The sequence below is a fragment of the Hemitrygon akajei genome, chromosome 8 (assembly GCF_048418815.1).
Source record: "Hemitrygon akajei chromosome 8, sHemAka1.3, whole genome shotgun sequence".
Classification (NCBI taxonomy): Eukaryota; Metazoa; Chordata; class Chondrichthyes; order Myliobatiformes; family Dasyatidae; genus Hemitrygon; species Hemitrygon akajei.
In genome coordinates, this window is record NC_133131.1 from 60,159,690 (window position 1) to 60,168,461 (window position 8,772).

Here is an 8,772-nt window from a genome sequence, read left to right on the forward strand (position 1 = left end):
TGGTCAGGCTGGTCAATATGTATCCAGTAGTCATGTAAAAGCCAACACTCGCTCGTAAATAGGGGACTACGGGCGAGCAGTGCTTCCTTCCCCCCGTCCCCCGTCACTCGAACCCTGCTACCTGCTTTTATATTGGCTGAAGGGAAGAGACACACAGTTTCAGTTTTCATCGACTCCGGGGCTGAGGGAAACTTTATCAGTTCCAGTTTTGCGATCAAACTCGGGATGCCACTCTCCCGTCTGAAGCAACCCCTGGAGGTTAGCGGCTTAACCGGAGTGAAAATGGTCTTGATTACCCACTCTACAGCTCTGGTGAGTCTCCTCATTTCTGGCAATCATCAGGAGAGCATTATTTTTCATGTAATAGATTTCCCCAAAGCTGAAATTGAGTTAGGTCACCCATGGCTAGCTCAGCACGGTCCACACATTGATTGGTCGAATAACAGAGTGTTAAGCTGGAGACCCTTCTGCCTAAATCATTGTCTGCATGTTGCTCATGCTACTCCAAGTCCGGCTCCTCTGCCTACAAAGGAGTTTCCCGACCTGTCCTCTGTACCCCCAGAATATCAGGACCTAAAACTGGTATGTAGCAAGACTCGGGCCACAACCTTACCCCCACTTCGCCCCTATGATTGCACTATCCTTCCGGGCACCACGCCCTGTCTCCCTGTCTCCACCTGAAAGGGAGGCGATGGACAAGTATATCCTGGAGGCCTTGGCTGCAGGAATTATCTGTCCCTATTCCTCCCCAGCAGGCGCAGGGTTCTTCTTTGTCGCCAAGAAGGATGGGACCCTGCGCCCTTGCCTGGTCTATAGAGGTCTCAATGAGGTCACCGTTAAGAACCGCTATCCTCTTCCTCTTATGTCATCTGCATTTGAATTGCTCCAATGTGCGTCTAACTTCTCCAAGCTTGACCTCCGCAATGCTTACCACCTGGTCCGCATAAGGGAGGGGGATGAGTGGAAGACCGCGTTCAATACGCCATCTGGGCACTATTAATATTTGGTGATGCCTTTCGGACTTTCTAATGGTCCTGCTGTGTTCCAGTCCCTGGTAAATGACGTCCTCAGAGACATGCTGAACCAATTTGTATTTGTGTACCTGGATGACATTCTGATATTTTCTAAGTCCCTCTGAACACATTCAGCACGTCCGTCGGGTACTCCAATGACTCCTGGAGAACCAGTTATCTGTGAAGGCGGAGAAGTGTGAACTTCACCGGAGTTCAACTTCGTTTCTGGGATATGAGATCAGCGCTGGAGGAATCCAGATGGACCCTCAGAAGATCAAGGCGGTAGAGGAGTGGCCACAACCCGCCTCTCGACGGGATGTCCAACGCTTTCTTGGGTTTGCCAACTTCTATCGCCGATTCATTCGAAACTTCAGCATCCTGGCCGCCCCGCTGACTGCCCTAACCTCCTCCAAGTCGATGTTCGCCTGGAATCCAACGGCTGAGAAAGCCTTTTCTGATCTAAAGACTCGTTTCACCAGGGCGCCTAACCTCCTTCAGGCCGATACTACCAGGCAGTTTATCGTAGAGACTGATGCCTCTGATGTAGGAGTAGGGGCTATACTGTCACAGCGTTCAGCAGAGGACGACAAGCTACACCCGTGCGCTTTTTTCCCCACAAATTTTCGCCCGCAGAACGCAACTATGACTTCGGCGATCGGGAGATGTTGGCAATTAAACTTGCTCTTGAGGAATGGCGGCATTGGCTTGAGGGACCGACTACTCCTTTTCCAGTCTGGACGGATCACAAGAATCTGGAATATATCCGTTCAGCAAAACGCCTCAATTCCCGCACGGCTCGGTGGTCCCTGTTTTTGGCCAGTTGTAGATTCACCCTGGCCTAACGCCCTGGCCCTAAGAACGGCAAGCCTGACGCGCTTTCCAGGCAGTTTCCAACGACCGACGAGGCGCCCGAGCTTACGACCGTTCTCCCGAAGCAATGTCTGGTCGCCACAGCACAGTGGGAGATTGAATCCGGTCGGCGCAATAGGGTGAGTCTGTTCCTGGTGCTTGTCCCTCTAATCTATTGTATGTTCCCCAGTCTGCCCGCTCCCAGGTTCTCCAGTGGGTACACAGATCCAGACTGGCATGTCACCCTGGCATCAGACGCACGACGACTTTCATCAGACAAAGATTTTGGTGGCCATCCCTGAGGAAAGATGTCGACAGCTTCATTTCTGCCTGCCCAATCTGTGCACAGAACAACACCTCCAGCCAACCACCTACTGGTCTCCTGCAACCCCTACCTGTTCCTAGAAGGCCTTGGTCACACATTGCACTGGACTTTGTCACCGGACTCCCCCCGTCTGACGGTAACACCACCATTTTTACAGTAGAGGTTCGTTTTTCCAAATCGGTCCACTTAGTGCCCCGTCACAAGCTGCCCTGGGCCAATGAGACTGCCGACCTGGTGATTCAGCATGTTTTCCGTATTCACGGTCATCCCGTTGAAGTGGTGTCTGACAGAGGTTCGCAATAAACCTCCCACTTTTGGAGGGCCTTTTGCAAACTACTCGGGATCAGGGTTAACCTGTCATCTGAGTTTCATCCACAGAGTAATGGCCAGACCGAGCGGGCTAATCAGCAGATGGAGGTGATGCTCCGTTGAGTGACGTCTCAGGAATCTTCCTCTTGGAGTCAGCAACTTCCCTGGGTCGAGTACGTCAACAATTCTTTGCCTTCTGCTTCATCAGGCTTGTCACCATTCCAGTGCTGTCTTGGCTATCAACCCCCCATATTCGCTCCTCAGGAGGAGGAAGTGGGCGCTCCCTCAACCGAAGCGTTTGTCCAGAGTTGTTCACGGACCTGGAGGCGAGTCCGAGAGGCACTGCTTCAGTCTACAGCCAGAATGAAGCAGCAAGCAGACCGTCACCGCATCGAGGCCCCCCGTTACCGCCAGGTTCAGAAACTGTGGTTATCTTCGCGTGACATCCCCTTAAAGGTAGACTGCCGCAAGCTGGCTCCACGCTACATTGGACCTTTCTCCATCACCAAGGTGATCAGCCCTTCGGCGGAGCGTCTTAAACTATCCCCTACCCTTCGCAGGATCCATCCTACATTCCATGTTTCAAGGATTAAGCACTTCCTCTGCAGCCCCCTCTGTCCCGCCCCGAAGCACCCTGCCACTCCCCGTCTCATCGATGGCCCAGAGACCTTCACTGTGCGCCGATCACTGGACGTTCGACGCAGGGGTCGTGGACTGCCATACGTCGTGGATTGGGAGGGCTATGGCCCCGAAGATGATGGGTTCCAGCTCGAGATATCCTGGATCCTTCTCTCATTAGGGACTTTCATAGGAGCCATCCCGTACCGGCAAGGAGGGCGTCTGGAGACGCCCGTGGAGTGGAGGGGCGGTACTGTTAAGGATCCGGCCTGAACACTGGTTCGAAGGGCCTCTGCAGATAGCTCTGGACCACGACAGCCCTTAATTTCTGCCTTCATTCACCTGGCCATGTGGGTTTTGACCCAGCCCCCTTCCTTATTGGACTTTCGCCAATTACCCAATTATCTCCTCACTAGCACCCACCTGTTTCTGTTTTCACTCATTACCCGGTCCACTTAACCCCTGCCTTGACTCACATTCTCTGCCAGTTCGTCCCAGCTCTGACCTGAGTCGTTCTAGCCTGCCATTGCGACTGCTGCCAACTGATTTTGCCGGACTCTGTGATTCTGGATTTTGCCTGTGCGCTCTGGAGCGTCTGCCGTCTCCGGACTGCATTTCCCGGGTAAGACCTCCGCATACCATTCCGGATTCGTGCCTGCCTCCTGTTTTTGAAAGACTGTTTTCCTTGTGCTCCCTTATAAATCCTGGTAAAAGAGCATTCATTGGGCTGCACTTGAGTCCTACCGTAACCCGACCCAACCTGACACCAATCATTGAGGATTTTTAAGGAGGAGATTGGCAGGAATCTAATTCGTCAGGGTATCAGGGGATATGGGGGGAAAGCCGAAAATTGGCACGAGACGGGAGAATAGTTTAGCTCATGGTGGAGTGGCGGCCAAGACTGGATGGGCCGAATGGCCTACTTCTGTTCCTTTGTCTTGTAATCTTGTGAAATAAAGTGAACTGGCTTCCCCACTGTAAGTCTGACCTACTGCAAGAATGAGGTTTTCAAAGCCAGTAGAAAATCTGAACAAATTATTTCTTTACTTGGACAAATTTCGTCCACCCACTGTAAGCCTAAAATGCTGACAACCAATTCCGCTTTATCTCCTGATAAATGGTGGGCAGGTCGTTCCTTTATCCTTACCTATGATTCGGGCACAAGACAGTCACGCCAACGTGCTCAGTAAAATTATATATTGACACTTCTGTAAAAATGCTGAACACATCATCATAATTATCCCTAATATACGAATGAATCGTGTATCCTACAATTAACTAAAGGCATTGACAGAAACAAGGTGGGTTTATGGATAACTCGACAGTGGGATATATTGCATAATTCAACGACCCATATTCCAAGCTTGATAAGGACCCAGGCACCCAAAACTAAAAACAACCTTCTTGTGATGTTCCCTACAGTCCTCCAACAAACCTTTAACAAGACGATCATTTCTTGCCCCTTCAAATTAATCCAATATGTTAACACACCTTCTACCTCCATAATTTCAGCCAGTAACTAAAACAGGAGGCGACCTTATTGCACCACAACACAATCTGTAATTGTATCATACCATAACTTACTAAAGTTGAGGATGAAACTGATCCATAAACCACACAGACATAATCAAAAAGAATTCACACTGGGGAAACATTTTAAATCAGCGGCATGCTGGAAATTTTTCCATCACAGTTGCTGAATCTAGAGGCGATTTCAAAATTGACTGTTGGTGCCGAACTCGGTAAATATTGCAGCTGTTTATCAAACCCAGCAACGTATTTAAACTTATTTACCAGTGAGAGCTAGGTAGTGCCACACAAGGGTGGATGACTGAGTGAATTCCTTCCCATAGTCAGAGCAGGTAAATGTCCTCTCCCCAGTGTAAACTGACTGGTGAGATGTTCGAGTGAATCCGTTCTCACAAGTAGGACAGGTGAACGGCTTCTCTCCGGTGTCAGCTCACTGGTGTCTCTGTATGCCAGATCTCCCTTACAACAGTCAGAGCAGCTGAATGGTGTCTGCCCAGTGTGAACTGGTGGTGAGTCAGCAGATCAGACGACCGAGTGAATCGCAGCAGTCTGACTGAGACAAGGGATGAGAATTCAATCCAGCAGAGACAAGTGACGTTATCTTCAATCTTCTGGCAGGGGACTGGGTGTGAAAGCAAACCGCTGACCCATTGATGGTCTCTCCCGGGCTGAAGGTCTCATCACTGGGGTCTGCTGGACTGAAGATCTCACGCCCAGTCTCTCACAGACTGAAGGTCTCACACCAGGTTTTTCTCAGTCTGGAAGTCACATCCTTAGTCACTGCTGGGCTGAAGGACTCACACCCAGTCTCTCCTGGACTGATGTTCTCACACCTGGTCTCTCCTGGATTGAAAGTCCCAAACCTAGGCACACGCTGACTGAAAGTCCCGTCATTCGTCTCTCCCAGATTGAATATCCCATCGCCAGTCTTTTCCAGATTGAATATCCCATCGCCAGTCTCTCTCCGATTGAAGGTCCCATCGCCAGTCTCTCCCAGACTGTGGGTATCCTCCCTGCAGATTTTTCCATCATTTTCTGTTTTTATTTCACCGTGAATGTCTGGGCCCTGGACAGTCGCCCAGGGTGGGTTCCGACAGCCAGTGCCTAACGATGGAGCTAAGTGGCTCAGCAGCAGGACTGTCTAAGCTCCAGCTACCAGCCTGGGACAATGGGATAGAATAGCCTGGTCCACAGCCTTACCGATGCGATTCCAGTTCCTAATTAATCCCTCCCGGAATGTTTCCATTTCTCCCATGGATGGCCAACGTAGAGGAGAAGGTGATGGTCCATACCCATGCACGGTCATTCGGGAAGGTTTCTCACAGCAGAGTGTGGTGGATCATGTCGATACAGGTTCAGTGAGGGAGGTTTCTCACAGGGAAGGGTGGTGGATCCAGCACAACCACTGTTAGTGGGAGCTTCTCACACGAAAGGCTGATCGTCTCACCACATCCATGGAACATCGGGAAGATGTCTCACAGTAGGGGAATGTGGGCCCAGACACCCACGACCGATGTGGTGAGGTTTATCAACAGTGGATGGGGAGGTTCCACTACACTCTCATAATTAGTCAGATCTTGCAACTTATTTCGACACATGCATAATTCAAGAGGAACTCAGCAGGCCTGGCAGCATCTATGGAAGAGTACATTCAAGGTTTCAGGCCAATACGCTTTGGCAGGACTAACGTATACATATATAACCCTATCCATGGTGGGCTGGTGGGAGAATGGGGTGAGAACAGATGTGCGTGAACTGGAAGAGATGCAGTTGAATGCAGCGTTGATGGTGGAGGAATGGAAGCCCCTTTCCTTGAAGAAGGATGATATCTCCTTCATTCTGGAATGTAAAGCCTCATTCTGAGAGCAGATCTGGAAGAGACGAAAGAATTGAGAGAAGAGGATGGTGTTTTTTACCAGTAACAGAGTGGGAAGAGGTTTAGTCCGGGTAGCTGTAAGTGTCAGTGGGTTTGTAATAGACATCTGTCTCCAGAAACAGAGAGATTGAGAAAGAACAGGAATGTGTCAGAAATGGACCAGGTAAATTTAAGGGAAGGGTGGAAGTTGGAGGCAAAGTTGATGAAGTTCACTAGATTGGCACCAAAACAGTCATCTATGTAACATAGGAAAAGTGGGAAAGTGCCATCAGTTTAGGTTTGGAACATAGACTGTTCCATATAGCTGACAAACAGGCAGGCATAGCTGGGACCCATTTGAGTACTCATGGATACACCTTTTGTTTGATGGAAGTGGGAGGAGCCAAGGAGTAATAATTGACAGTGATGACTGGTTCCGCAAGATAGAGGAGAGTGGAGGTGGAGGGTAACTCGTGTCCAGAAAGAAATGAAGAGTTTTGAGGCCTTCTTGTTGGGGTATGGATATGCATTGGGATTTGACATCCATGGTGAAAATAAGATGGTCGGGGTCAGAGAACTTGAAATTATTGAACAAATTGCACCTTTCATTTTCCGCCAGCATCAAACTCGCTTGTGTGTCTGTAGGTTGGATGATCGAGTGAATTTCTTCCCACGGTCCAAAGAAGTGAATGGCCTTTCCCCAGTGTGAACTCGCTGGTGTACCAGTAGGTCAGATGATTGACTGAATCCCTTCCCACATACAAAACAGGTGAATGGCCTCTGGCTAGTGTGAACTCGCTGATGCACCCTGAGATTCGATGAGCGAGTAAACCCCTGCTCACAGTCTCAACAGCTGAATAGCCTCTCTGCAATGGCCTTGTATGCCAGTAGTTCAGATGACTGAGTGAATCCCTTCCCGCAATGAGAGCAGGTGAATGGGTATTCATCAGTGTGAACTAACTGGTGTTTCAGCAGGTTAGAAGACTGAGTGAATCCCTTCCCACAGTCCGAGCAGGTGAACGGCCTCTCCCCAGTGTGAACAGACCAGTGTGTTTGTAGTTGGACGACCGAGTGAATCCCTTCCCACAGACTGAGCAGGTGAACGGCCTCTCCCCAGTGTGAACTTGCTGGTGGTCTGCAGCTGGGATGAGATGAATGGGTAAGTCACTTCCCACAGTTCTCCATCAATTCTCTATTTTTTTTTCAATCCGATGTCAAACATCGTGAATCCCTCAAACAATCAATCCTGTTGAAGAACTGATCTCCCGTGAATAAATGCAGGCGTGTTCTCAGCACCCTGTTTCCCCTGAAGTTAACTGAATTAAAATAGAAAATGTCATGTCAGAGACAAGGCACGTTTCCAGCTGGGGTGAGGTACTTCTTCGTCTCAGGATCAAGACGGATATATTGGTGTTACAATGTGAATATCCGGTCACTTCTTAAACATCTGGACAGAGACGCCAATCGTGACACATTGTTCTGTTTGAGATTCATTGACACAAATTATTTTTTGCGGTTTCTCATGTGTGGAAATATTTGCAAAATGTATTAATAGATGAAGGACTGAATTTCGGGAAATCTATGGTCATGAACAGTGGTAGAAGAAATAAAACCGTAGACTATTTTCTGACTGGAGAGAAATTTCAAAAATGTCAAAGAGACTACTGAATCCTGGTGCTGGTTGAGTTGGTGGTGGACAAGGCCAATTAGCATTCATTTTCAGACGATCAGATCGTAAAGCAAGGACACATTGCTGAGATTTTACAAAGAACTAGCAAGGCCTCTCTTGGAGTACCGGGAGCATTTTTGAGCTCCATATCTAAGAAATGATGTGCTGACACTGGAGAGTTCATAGGAGGCTCACAAAAATGATTCCCGGAATGAAAGTTTGTAATGTGAGGAGTATTTAATGGTTCTGGGCCTCTACTCACTGGAATTCAGAAGAATGGGGGGAACCTCATTGAAAACCTACAAATGTTTGAAAGGTCCCGATAGAATGGAAGTAGGAGCATATTTCCTGTGGTGGGTGAGTCCAAAACTCAATGAACCAAATGACCAAATTCTGCTCCTTTATCTTATGGTTGTATTTTGGTTAAGGTAATTTTAGACTCTCTCCTGAGCTCTGACATCACACTATTGCAGCAAGGTTCAACGTAACTTGGGGCTGGCTAACTTGGGGCAGTGCCGGCATCTGGACTGACCATCAACTTCCTTGACTGTCTTCCTCTCTGTATAAAAATCAGACATTTCTGCCCATTCTCAGCCTGTGACTT